This window comes from Rhinolophus sinicus, chromosome 14 (genome assembly GCF_057876585.1).
Source record: "Rhinolophus sinicus isolate RSI-liver-muscle chromosome 14, RSI-T2T, whole genome shotgun sequence".
Classification (NCBI taxonomy): domain Eukaryota; kingdom Metazoa; phylum Chordata; class Mammalia; order Chiroptera; family Rhinolophidae; genus Rhinolophus; species Rhinolophus sinicus.
Genome location: NC_142514.1, coordinates 135,937,674 through 135,951,680, shown reverse-complemented (window position 1 = coordinate 135,951,680; position 14,007 = coordinate 135,937,674). Strand labels below are relative to the sequence as shown.

General features: G+C 46.6%; 1 protein-coding gene across 14 annotated transcripts in view; it reads right to left on the bottom strand.

Moving 5' to 3' along the window:
- TENM4 (teneurin transmembrane protein 4) overlaps positions 1-14,007 on the bottom strand; it is a 2,724,551-nt gene that overhangs the window by 478,610 nt on the left and 2,231,934 nt on the right. The gene's annotated exons all lie outside the window — the stretch shown is intronic.

Sequence of the window (14,007 nt, the reverse complement as noted above, 5' to 3'; positions counted from 1 at the left end):
GAGCATAGCGACGGCCTGGGTCACAGCAGAGCTTACCTTCCAGGTGGGCCTGGCAGAGTGAGGAGGATTTTGACAGGTTCAAAGTATCCAAAGGGCTCCCACCCTGAGGGCAGAGCATTTGTAAAGGCCCAGGAGGTGGGATGTACTGTGATTACAGCTACCACCATTGCTGCTGCTAATAAGAATACCACCGCTCAACTAATTGGGAGCACTAACTATGGACTAGGCAGCGTGCCAAGAGCTTATTGTGTGCTGTCTCACTCGATCCTAGCAACACCTTGTCACGTCAGTTTTACACACGGAGTTGCAGAGGCACAGGGTGGTTAGGGAATTGCTGCAGTTGCCACTCCTTGGAAACGAGAGGCAGGATTTGAACCCAGAGCCTGAGCTCCTCCCTGTTAATGACAAAATCTTCTGAGAAAAGGATAACACGGGGCCTTCTATGATACCATGAGAAGTTCAGCCTTCCTTTGGAGCGCAAGGAGAAGCCACAAGAAATCACTAAGTAGAGAGGGTTGCAAGCAGACGTCTGTTTTAGAGATGTTCTTTAGGAAGCTGAAACGAGTTCCTTCCCTCCTCAACATCTCTGAAAGTCCACCTCCTTGGTTTTATTGCTTTTCTTCTGAGCCTCTTCTTTACTTTGCATGCTAACATTTTTGGCGAGCTAGTCATAAGCTTGTTTTGGAGAATTAGGCTCAACAGCCCTTTCCACAATTGTAGGCATCTGGTGAGGTTTCTAAACCAGCATGGGAAGCATCTCTCTCCAGAGTGTTCCAGACCCACTAAACTCTGCATAACCCATTTCGGCTCCATCTCCCCACTATGACCCTCTCCTGGGCATGGCTGGAGCAGAACTCAACCCATGGCCTCCAAGACAAAACCCAAGTGCGAGGAAGCCTGATCGCCAATACTTTTCCAAATCTGGGTGCTGTGCTCCTGGAGGCTCCCAGGTTCTACCCAGTGCTTGGGCCCAGTGTCTGGCCAGGGCCCTGCTCCCTTCTCTCAGACGTCCCCACACAATGGAGGGGAAGAATGTGGTCTTTGCAGTCAGGGGTTCTGGGTTTAAGCCCTGGCTCTGCCCCTTGCTACCTGTGTGAGCTGCAGAAAGCGCTATCCCTCCTTGGGCAGAGGTTGGGTGGAAGGTGAATGAGAAGATATCAAAGGTCCCTGCAGCCTTGACACCTCTCCTGGAGAAGCCAGGGCTAAGCGCACTCTCATCTTGCCAGCTGAGATGGCAACAACCACCCCTATCCCTGCAACAGGCTGTTGTGAAGAACAATGGGAGAAATACAGAAAAATACTGGTCAGCCGCAATGTGCTTTACAAAGCGAGATTATCTTATTATTTTACAACCCAGTTTATCTCCAGTGCCCCCCCCCCCCCCCGACTCCCTGTCTTTCCTGTTTCTCCTTGGTAGCAGGGGGAGTCCGGGGCTGGCGGAGGTGAGGGAGCGGCAGAGCATTTCTCCAGACCACATTTAGATGCGCTAGGCCTGTGCCCTGACATGCCCTGAGCAGTGATAATGAACCCACTCAGACACTGTTCCTCGCTGCGCAAGATCGGCCTTGTGGGGAAACAGAGCAGGTGTCAGCAAGAAGGCCCCTCTGCCTGGCTCTGCAGAGCACAGCAGTGCTCCCTGGTTTGCAGGCTTGGGCGCTGCCCTGTGTGTCAGTGATAAGGCAGTGGTGCCTCACCAGTCACACCTGACTTGGACAGGCCCAGACATGAGTCAGGGCAGCAGCGGTGCTGGGAGGATGGCAGAAGGCGGGAGACAGCCATGCCCAATGCTGGAAAGGAGGGCTCTTCCCTCCCTTCCTTGTACCAGGCACTGGGATTCAGAATTGAACCAGCCTGTGGTCTTGCCCTCGGGAAGATCCAGTCATGGCAGAATGGGGGTGAGCCCAGGGCTGGAGGTCAAGCAGGGCGAGCTCCTGCTTGCCCTGGCTTACCATGCAGTCCCCGGGGGCAACACCTACCCTCTCTCAGACTCAGTTTCCCTCATCCGTAAAATGGGGATGATGACGAGGAAGAAAAAAGTAATAGCTGAGTTGTTGTGAGGGTTAGGATAATGCAGTAAAACACGTCACACATTTAATAATGTTAGTTATGATTATGGGGGAGGAGAAAGTTAATGAATCATTCCAAATACATGTAATGAGGGTCTGTCATGCGCCAGGTCATTCAGGTAATTCTAACCTATGCGGGCGCTCACCGGGGCACGAGTGAGGACGTAGACAAAGGGAAGCATGGAGTGTGGAGTAACAAAGCAGAGCCATCCAAGCCTCCTTTCTGGACTCTCCTTGCTACCTTCCACGCCCTCCTTTCACAGGTTACGCCCTTCCACTCGCCCCACAGCTGCATGGTCCAGGGACAGCAGTTTTTTTCTGAAATGGTGGTGCAGAAGCCTCAGAGGCCAGGACTTCTAGTTGAGGCCCCCAGATTAACTTCAACCTGTAAGAAAATGCCAACTCTCTCCCCGTAAAGACAACCAGGGATACAACTGAACTGCACCTGGATGTCTCAGCATCCCTGACGTGCATTGCTCCAAAAGGTTTGCATATTAATTGTGTCTCTGAGGGAAGAACCAGACAATGTGGTCTTTGACAACTCAAATGCATCGATCACAGATCCCTCTCTAAAACAGTTCCAAGAGCTCCTGGGATATCGCACATTCACAGGGTCCCAGTGAGAAGAATTCTCCTACACACAGTGTTCATGGCAAGAACTGCTGGAAACCATTCCTTCTGCGGTATCATCTGCTCTGGGCCCACTCCTGAACATGTGTGTGGGGGGCTGGGTGGGGGCAGGGACTCACACCTAACAATATGGACTGAGTACCTACTAAGCGCCAGAAGATTTACATGCATTATTTCATTGAATCCTCAGAAAAACCTTGTGAGGGGAGCTGTGCTTATCCCATTTGATAGACAAGGAAACTGAGGCACAGAGAGATGAATTAATTTGTCCCAGATTATACCGATTGTGAAATGAAGGAGGCAGCTTGAATGTAGGTCTGTCTGGCTCTGACGTTACTGCTCATTTGTTTTATCAGCGATTCTCAGCCTTTTCATTATAATCCCCCACCCTCTCCCCACTGCCAGACAGCATTTATAGAACTTTTTCTTCCAAATCTCCCCCTTCCTATGACATTTTAATACTGTAACTATACTGTATATTCTTTTATCTACTCTGGCCCTTTAGAGGACAAGAAACCATTGTAATAAGTAAGATTATTTTTTTAACCTGTAAACCCCCAAGAACCCAATTTTCCCCCTTGAAACGATAGAGCCCCTGTTGAAAATGCACGCATTATACCCATGGTTCTCAAAGTGTTGTCACCGGAGTAGACGGGGACCATGCTGACTCACAGACCAAGACTAGGACAAGAAAATCAGCTGGACCATTTCTTCTCAAGTGGAGTGTTTACGTTTTGAGGACCCGGGGAGTCATGATCGTTTTGTTACTAGATTTGCTACGTGTTCCTCATACTTTAGATTCACTTGCTACTTCCTATGGGAAGCCTGCCTCAACACCCCCACTGGAGGCTGGTTAGGCCCTTCTACTTCAGGTTTTGCTCCATCAAAGCCATGATCAGGCTCTGTGGCCACTGTCCATGTAAACGTCCTTTTACACAAGGGGGAGGACGGTGGCTTATCCATCTCTGCATCCCCCAAGCCACACATGGGGACAGCACGTAGTAGGTGCTCAGTAAATGTTTGTGGAATGAATGAACCAATGGGCAAATGAACTGAAGGACCATGTCTGGGTGCCTGGATCGGAGCAATAGCACGCAGTCATGCCTTCAGAATGTGGTAGCTTCTGGCACGGTTTGCAAAACCCGAGTTTTCATTTGGCAACATCTATAGGTAACGCGCTTGGTCAAGGTCCCTGTGAGGCTGAGCGAAGCACAAGCTAAGAACTCAGGATAGTGAGGGTGGTGATGCTGAGAGACAGAGACTTGGCCTATGGTGTGGAAACTCGCCCTCAGCTCTCCTGGCATGGACCTTGTAGGGAAATAAGATAAACTGGAAAACTATTAAAAGAGCCTCAGGTTTACACCAAAGAAGGATAGTGATGACCACTTTAGACTTCTGCTTCCAGGATTCTGGCTACCTACTCACCCTAAGGAACCCTTCTAATGTAGGACATGGGCAAGTACCACATGAAAGAAGCAAGCTTACTTTTAATATAGAGCTGAGCTGTCAAGAAAGAGAAGGAAATCCTCAGCCGTCACAATCACCACAGATAGCATTAATCCACAGAGGTTGGATTAATCCAAGCGCTGAGTGAGTGACAGCCCCAGGGGTAGTTGTCAGTCCTGGGTGGTCTGGGGCTTTTAGCAGTGAAGGACCAAAGAAAGAAGCAAGGTCAAAGTCTTTCAAAAGGTGGATTTCAAACTGAGATCCTCACGGAAGGCTAGTATTTCCACCTCAGAGAAACGGTGAATCAGAAAAAAAAAAAAAAAAATCGACCCCATAGTAGGAGACAGTAAGGAAACTTGACCATAGGGCTGGGCAGAGGGGGATTCTCAATGAAAAAATGGCCCTCACATGGGTCTGGAACTCGAATAGCTATTACCTTATGGCTAGGAAAACAAAACAAAACCAAGTCCAAGCTGAGAATTTAATGTAAAGTGACCCCAATTTGGTGGTTCTCCAGCCTCCTGGCAGAAAGAAGTAAATGCAAATTATTTCTGTAGTAATGCATTTTCTTTTTTTAAATTTAATTTTATTAAATTTATTGGGGTGACAATTGTTTCAATTCAGGCCTCAAAGAAGTCCTACAAAGTTTGAACAATCATGAACTCACAATTTAAAAAATCATGGGAACTCCTAAGGAAACAAGCCTCCACGAGTAAGAGACAGTAGATATAATGAACAAATGAATCATTGAATCATGCCTATGAATACTACAGGCACTGAAATGATCAGATTCAGAAAGTGAAATGAGTTAAATGTGTATGTTTTATATATATATACATATATATATATACATGTTGTATATATATATGTATATATATACATACATATATATATAAATTATATATGTATTTCATACACACATACACGCACACATGCATGCTTACATACACCAGGAGTGTCAAAAAAATGTATACAAATACACACTTTGGTCAACGTTGCTCAAGCAGTAGTTCTCCGTCATCAGAAGTGTCTGGATGCTGATGGTAACCATTTTGAGCACCTCTTGCAATTGCTGAAGTCAAACGTGACTTATACTCATCTTTTATTATTGGTATATACTGAGTATTACAATCTTAATACAGTTTTCCTTTCTTAAAATGTGTATACATTTTTTTTTTTTTGGCACTCTCTGTATATAGTGAAAGCATAAACAAAGAACAACAGACTATCAAAACAAAAGATAAAGCAGATTGAAAGAGCACCAACTAAACTTCTAGAAATGAGACTGGTGGGTGGGCTTCTTGAGGCTGTGCTAAATAAGGCTGGCAGGATCAGAATGAACCCTGGAATTGGAATCAGAGAAGTAAAATGCTGTGTGACCTGGGCCAATCACTGTCTGACTCTGGGCCTCTGTTTCCTCATCTGTAACTGAAAGGGTGGAACTAGATCACCTCTTAAGTCCAATAACTCTATTAACTAATAATATTTTATAATAAACAGATCACATCTGTTGGGCACCTGTTTTTTTGTGCTACCTCTGATTATAAACATTTCATATGATTTTTTTTAAATAAAAAAAATTTAAATAAAAAAAATTTTAAATAAAAAAATAAATATTTTTCAAATAGGTGTGGGCTCTTATATCCATTTTACATGGTAGGAAACTGAAGCCCAGAGAGATGAAGCAACCTGCGCAGAGTCCAGGGCTGGCAAGCCAGGCTGGACTCCATTGGTCTGACTCCACCGGTCCTTCTACTGCACCGTGTCTTCATCTAACGTGCTTGACTCCTGGCCCCTGGGACTCCAGGTCTAGGCTCCTCGGGCTTATCAGAAGTCTCTCACAGCCAGGGCAGCTCAATGGCTAGCACAGGCGGTGAACACCAATCAGAACGCCCGTTCCCGTGGGGTGACAAGAACACCATGAAGTGGACTATCAATAACCAAGTACTATTAAGTACATCCTATGAGCAAGGCCTGTGCTTGTCTTCAAGGAGTCATGTACGGCAGAGCAGCACACAAGGACAGAGTGCCGGGGCTCACTTTCTGAGCCATCCATGCTGAGAAAACTTTTCATTCTCAGAGCACTTTTCTATGCCTTGGTTTCCTCAGGAGGAAAATGGGGGTGATGATAGTAGTAGCTAACATCACCGGTTGCTGTCAGGATTACATAAGCTAATACAAGTCAGGCACGTAGTGAGCATGCCACAAATGGCAGTTCTTGCTGCTGTTGTTCTTATTATTTTCAACCCATTGGGAAGAAGTTGGGCTTTGCAGCAGATGACCTTGATTTGATTCCAGGCTCCCCCACTTCCCAGCTGTGTGACCCTCTCTGAAGCTCCACGGCCCCATCTGTGAATCAGAAACAATGCTTACCTCACTGCTAGTTGTGAGGGTTAAATGGACTGTGAAATGCCTAGCGCAGTGGCTGACATATAATAGGTACTCAACAAATGTCTCTTCTCACCTCTGGAGTGTTTTCTGCACACTTGGCTTTTCCGTCATGGTTAGACTCCAAAGAGGCACAGGATTCTATACTTATCGATGTCAACTCACTGTTTTTTGTTGTTGTTTTTCTCCCCCACCAAGGGAGCTATCACAAAAGCAGTGTGGGTGGAAGATGTCTAAATGCATCCATTTCACAGCAGGTAAGTCAAGGCAATCGTGATAGAGGTTCACAGCTTCAGAAAATGGCCTTCACACCATGACCTTGGCTGCTTCGGTGAAACTGACCACCGAGATGTGCTGCTGAAGATGCCATTAGCAACAAGAAGCAAGCCCTACGATGACGAGGGTGTGGTCATTGAATCCACCAAGGGTGACACTGATCTTCCAATTTAGAAATGAGCCAGGCATTCGGCTTGGAGATGGCTGTGTGCTCATCTTGTGCAGCCAGGACTGCACAGCAGTCCCACCCTGAGGATGGGGACAAGTAACTAAGGACCACATTCCGAAGGGCAGTGACGTCCACAGTAGGGGCCACATCACTCTGCCAAGCCCAATTGCGCAGGCCTCAGGGAAGGGCAGAATGCCACACCCGCTTCCCAAAGCACAGGGGTTTGGGGACAGGGGTGGTTCCCTGACAGGGATTCCTTTGTTGAGCAAACAGGGAACTCCTGGGTTTCAAGCTTCATCTTTGGCACCTTTTGGAGTTCACCTTAGGTCATTTGCTCTTTCTTCTTCCTCCTTAAGACCATCCGGGTGCTCACTCAGCCCAGGATCGTTAAGCAAATGCTGGGTCCTGGAAGATGATGGTGGCCTGGTAGGTGGGTGAGCATTCCAGGTGCTCTGAGTGAAGCCCAAAGGTGCCGACTCGGGGAGGGCAGAGGAACTTCAGAGGACAGACACGTGGTCTGGGAAGAAACGCGCCTGAAACTACAAGTATGTAGTGGCCGCAGTACCACTGCCAGCCTGGCGCCCCACCTGGACAAACAGCATTTTCTCCCTGGGTGGAAGAGGGGATGGTACTCCGACAGCCCTGGCTCTAAACGCCAGCTCCACCATCCACCAGGATGTCTACGTCCCCAGGCAAGACACTTCTCTGCATCCCCATTTGATCACTGCAAATGAGGGTATTTCTACCAGGTAGAGTAAAAAACATGTAGGTTTTCATAATGAGGGTAAAACACACAACGTGCTTAGCACAGATACTAACCCACAGTAAGGGTTCACTGATCATTGCTTACCTTATCCTGACATAACCAATGCCATATGCGACAACACTGTCTTAGCCTCATAAACCTTCTTGGCCCTTATTCAGTATTTACCTAAGAACTAGGGTGTCCCATTTAAGATTGTTTCTCCAACCTTACCGTGAGAAAAATAATATATCTGTCCCAAGCCCTTTGTCCCGCCAGGTTCCTACCACTAACAGGATGACAGTTCTGTCAGGGACTGAACACTCAATAATCTCTGCGTCAATAATAACTCTAGTTAATAGTAACTCGGGGTTAATATCTCAATTGTGGCCATGTCCTCTATGAACAGTAAGCGATACAAAAGTGGGGATTATTGATTGTCTGTTGTGTGCAGGGAAGCTGCCATAGTAGACTCCAAGAGGGTGGAACAAAGAAGCATAATTGGTATTCCCGTTCAACTTTTCACAAGCTAAAATGTGTATTTGGAACGATAAAATAGAAACACATTTTAAAAAGAGCAGTATGTAGCAGTAAACACTCTGGGTCAAACAAATGGTACCAAGCTCATGTGGAGTCATAGGAACAGCAATCATGGGCTTTAGAAGTAGACGGACTTGCTTTTGAATCCCAGCCCTGACACTTTTAGCAAGGAACCCTTGGTGGGGGGGATACCTCAGTGTATTTCATCTGTAAACTGGAGGGAAAAGACCACCTAACTGTTGTGATGGTTAGATAACATGGCGAATGCCGGTGAGTGCCCAATCAGCTGTTAGTTTCTTTCCTCCTTCTTTTCCTCATTTCCCCTTTTCTAGATAACGGATCATGCTTTATTTGCTAGTGAATTAGATTTAGTAGTGGATAATTTGTTTCTGCATGTTGGTGACCTTAGTCCTCTGTACATATGAATTTGTATACCATCCAGTAGATGCATATGCAAAAGATTCCAATGTCTTTCTTCTCACTTCTTAGAGGAGAATAACAAAAAGTTCCAGCTCCTCCTCCTGGCCAGCAGGTCGAAACCTCCCAACCACGCTTCTGCAGCGGTGCTCACCCACTGTGGCCCGGATGAGGGTCCTGGTGTGGAGCAGGGCTTACCCCAGCCTTGAGGATGTTAAGGAGGGTAAGAAAGGCTTTCCGGAGGCAGGTACCCCTAAATGAACCTTAAAGCATGAGGAGGATTTTGATAAGTAGACCAAGGTGGGAGAAAGCATTCTGGGCCAAGAGAATATCATGTGCAACATCCCCAGCGCAGCCTGGCTTTAGTCCAGGAGAATTCCTGTCCCCTCTCCACTAAGACTGTCCTCATTTCCTTTCCTCTCTTTATGAGGTTCACAGTTCACTTCTTTCCACTCCCTGCTGACCTCTGTAGCAAGGGTCTTATTTTTTGCACCCACAGTTTTCAAAGTGCGGTCCAGGGATCCCTGCAGGTCCCGAAGACCCTTTCTGGACATCTGTGAGGTCAAAACTATTTATAATAATGCTATGCCACTAGCTGCCCTTTTCATTCTCATTTGCTTATGAGTTTACAGTGGAGTTTTCCAGATTGAATGCAGAAGCAGATATATCTTCTATTAAGCCAAATATTAAAGAGATTTGCCAAAATAGAAAACAATGTCACCCCATACATTTTTGTTTGTTTGAGAAAAATAATTTTTCATAAAAATATGTTATTTGTGGTAATGTAATAGTTTATTGTTGTTGGTTTAAATAAGCTATAAATAACAATTGTAGCATTTTTTTTAGTGCTAATTATTAGTATGCCAAACTTCCATAGATATAACCCCCTAAACAAAAACTCTTTGAGGTTTTTAAATTTTAAAGTGTGAAACAGGCTTCTGAAACCAGAGAGTTACAACCACTGCTTTAGGACATACTGTAAAAAGGACAGAAGAGGGCAGAGTGTGCCACTGGCCCTGGGAAGCCCTCTCAAATGGCAAGTTCTGCCCATTGCTTGGAAAAGACCCCTGGGCAGTCTTTTTCCTGCTGGATATTTCTGTTTTGTCCACCTTTCCCTGTCGCTCCCTCTCCTTCCTCTTCCTGTGAGAACCCTCAGTAGTAGTCCAGGCCCCCTTTCTATCCTAGTTGTGACCTCTTTCCCAGGCTCAGGGCGGTGCATGGTCAGGAGGCTTTGGTGTTAGAAAGGCAGGGCCCTCAAATGACTGAATGTCTCTGGTTTGCATTTCCCTGTTGGCTAAAAATGTTAGATACCTTTTTATGTGCTTATTGACCATTTCCGTATTTTCTTTAGAGAAATGTCTATTCAAACGCTTTGCCTATTTTTAAATTAGGCCTTTTGTCCTTCTGTTGACAAGTTGTAAGTGTTCTTTATGTATTCTAGATATAAGTCCCTTACCAGAACTATGACTGCAAATATTTTCTCCCCTTCTGTGGTTGTCTTTTCACTTTCTTTGTGATGTTCTTTGAAGCACAAAAAATTTTAATTTTGATGACATCCAATTTATGTATTTTTATCCCTCTCCCCTTTTGTATGTGCTAAACCAGTGCCTAATCTAAGATCATGAACATTTATGCCTATGCTCTCTTCTAAGGGTTTCGAGTTTTACCTCTTAAATTTAGGCCAATGATCCATTTTGAGTTAATTTTTGCATATGGTGTGAGGAAGGGATCCAACTCTATGCTTTGGCATGTGTATATCCAGTTGTACCAGCACCATTTGCTGAAGAGACGGCTCAGAGTCTCTGAACCTCAGTCACCTCATCTCTAAAATGAGTTTTAAAACACCATCTTGCAGGGTGCTGTGAACATTCCATGAGATATAGAGATAAAAGTACCCCTTGGAAGCTGGGGGGTGTCCCTGGCACACAGCACATAGTCAATGCCTATACCTGAAGGAATGAACAATGAACTTGAACGTGCTCTGAAACACTGGTCATCATCATTACCATCTGTCCAAAACTTTTCCATCTCTATAAGTCTGTAGCATTCATGGCCTCAGCTGCTTGTCCCAAGAGCCCAGTACCGTTTCTCAGGACCCCCTTTTCTCGGTGGCCCCGATAATCGTTTTCTTCTCCCCATCCTTTTTTCCTCTCTTACATTCTACCTTAGCTTTGCATTAAATGTTCTCGGTCTTCATTAATTAATCAAATGAAAATCGTTAACCCACTCAAATCTTTTTCGGCAAGTTGGTGGGACGGCATGAACGAATGATGAGTCAATCAATGGAAAGCCTCCTGCTTTAAAGTTAGAAAAGTGAAGCCCCTAACGTGATCACACAGGCCACCCCACATGTCGGTGCCACAGGGGGGCCGGTGTGATGCCATCTCCTGCACTCTCTACACTCCCCCGCTCCACCTCCCACTCTGGAAAGATCCTTTTAAATCACTCCCCCTCCTCCATGGTGTTTGCAACACCTCCCGATTTAGTTTTCTCTCTGAATGTCATTAGTGTCCCATTTGCCTTGCCTTCCCGATGGTCCTCCTGATGTCAGGCAGCCGTGAAGCGGAGACCCAGCTGGCGACAATGGCTCCCACTTCCCGAAGGAGGGTAGGGGGACACATGGAGGAGGAGAACTGACGTCCCTGGGCTCTAATTCCACTCGGTGCTCCGGTCCACTCTGCTCAGGCCAACACAGTAGCTGGACCCCAGCTGTGCACCAGGCACTGGGGGCTCAGAGAAGAGGGGCTGTGCTTGCCCTTGAAAGCCCTAGCCTCACGGGGGTAGATGGAGAATGCCTGTGCCAGGTGCCGCACGGACTTCACCCTTCTGGGCAGGCAGAGTGAGTGACGAAGAATGAAGGAGTGAGTGGGGAGAGAGAACCACTGGGGACATTCCCAGAAGAGGTAATGGCGTACGTAAAGGCAGAATGGTATGAACAGTGTAAACGAGTAACGATAAGCAGTCTTTTGTGCAATTACTTGTTTACCCATTCACTCATTCAATGTATGTTTAATGAGTGCCAGTGTTCCCAGCGTAAGAACACTGCAGGGGACAGCATTAAGTAAGTCCCTGACCTCGTGGCGCTTACCTGCCAATGGGAGAAGACAGAAAACAGACAAACTGACAGAGTAATATATAATACATTGGGTGGAGACACATGTTAAGTAGAAAAGATCAAATGGAAGAGGGCACAGGAAGAACTGGACGGGGAAGATTGCTGCTTGTACAGGGTAGTCAGAGCAGGCCCCCTGCTCTCACCTCCACCGTGTCCACTTGGCTCAGACCACTGGCCTCCTGCGGTTCCTTGTGCAGAAAACACGCTTGTGTTCAGGACCTTTCAGCCCCATGTGTGCTCTGCTCACTTGGATGGTCTGTTCACTGCTCTTCCCTCTGCCTGAAGAGCTTTTCCCAGACTGGCACAAAGGCTGGTATGCCTTATGCCCTGAGACAGGAGTGTGTTCAAGGTTCAAGGAACAACCAAGAGGCCAATGTCCCTGGTGGGTCATGGTGGGTCCTTTGGCTTTTCCTCTGCGTGAGATGGGGAGCCATGAACGGTTTGGAGCAGAGAACTGATCTAATTGGACTAGTGTTTTAACAGGTACCTCCATGCCTGACCCCGGGAGGGAAAGGGGGCAGCAGAGCCGCCTGAGAACGCCATTGCAATAATCCAGGTGTGAGATGTGCCGAGGAGGGGACAGAAGTGATGGGGTCAGTATAAATATAGCACAGAGTGTAAGGGGAGGGATGGGGGACACGAGGCTGGAGAGAAAAGGGAGCACACTGTAGACAGAAGAATCTGCCTGTGTCAAGGCTCAGATTCAACCCCATCCTATCAGACTCAGATCCCGTTACCTGTATTTCTGCAATGTCTTCCCTTCCTCCTTGAGTTCAACACACCTTGCTCTAGCCCAGCTACAATGAGGGACCCCATGTCTGGGCTCCAAGAAGCTCCCACTGGCAGTGAAATCTGTGTTCATGTGTTGTGACACCCACGGGATGTTTGGGGGACCAGGAGGAGAATGGCACTGGATGGAGGGATTTAGAGCAAGAAGAGGGGATCACACTTAGATTTAGATGGAGTGGGGGATGAGATTCAATTTTTTTATTTTAACTTTCATGTCATCACAAGTGAGCCTGGATGGGGTTGAAGAGTCACCTTCAGCTTAGTTATCTGCCCTCGCTGAGTGAACCTCAATTTTCTTATATTAAAAATGGAATTGTAAGAACTCCCTCATGGGGTTGTGGAAGTCATAAATAAATCAAGTACTTGGCACAATGCCTCAACACATGTGACCACATTTTACCTGTCCCTCTATATGAAAAGCTAAAAACCTTAATAGATCTCTTCAGAGAACCATATGTCTCGACTGCTGAGCATGTGTCCCTGTTTGTAGTTACAAAATCTTCAGGCTGAGAGCAGAGGCTACCTTTGCTTTTGTTCCCTGTTACATCCCCAGAGCCTGGCATGGTGTTAAGACCATCCTTAATATTCAATATGCCTTCACTGAAAAGCTACATACAAGTCAAGGATTGAATCAGAGGCTATGTAAGGTCTAGGCTCTGACACATTTTAGCTGGGAGACCTCAGAGAAGATAGTTAATTTCTCTGAGCCTCAGTTTTCTCATCTGTAAAATGGAAATAATACTATGTACTGTGGCAGAGGCAGTTATTGCTCATCAAACAGTCACGTCTCTCCCACCTTTCCCAGAGCCCTAGAAATCAGGCAGGAGCATGTGACTAGTTCTGGTTGATGGGTTGTGTGTCACTTCTGGGCTGAAGCATGTAAAAGCCAGCTACCGCTTCCCCTGCTGCAGAGACCAAGGTGGCCACATGTTCTAGGTGGCACACCTAAAATACAGCCAAGCTTTCATCAGCCTCCCGAGTCACTAGGTGGAGCAGAGCCCCTCACCCACCTCAGTTAGACACGTAGCATGAACAAGAAATAAACCTTCGCTCTGTTAAGCCACTGAGATTCTGGAGTGAATTTATTACTGCCACATAACTGAGCCTAGCAAGCTCAGACTTCTACTTGGCAAAATTGCTTGGAGGATAAGAAAAATTGCATGGTTGCTAGTAGGTTTTCAATAAAGGCTTGTTCCCCGGGTGCTGGCTCCTTTGCCTCTTCAGACTCCTTCACCCTGACCCAGCCTCTATTTATGATTCCACCTTTCTCTGTGCCATTTTTTCTGCTCTAGCTTGAAACATCCTTGTAGTTTTTTCACCCAACCCGGGTGTTTCCTACTGTTGTTGTCATTGCTCTTCTGCACAGCAGTATGAAGAAAAGCCTCCTGGGAGCCATTCTGGCGGGCTGGATGGCGGGGCAGCCACCCAC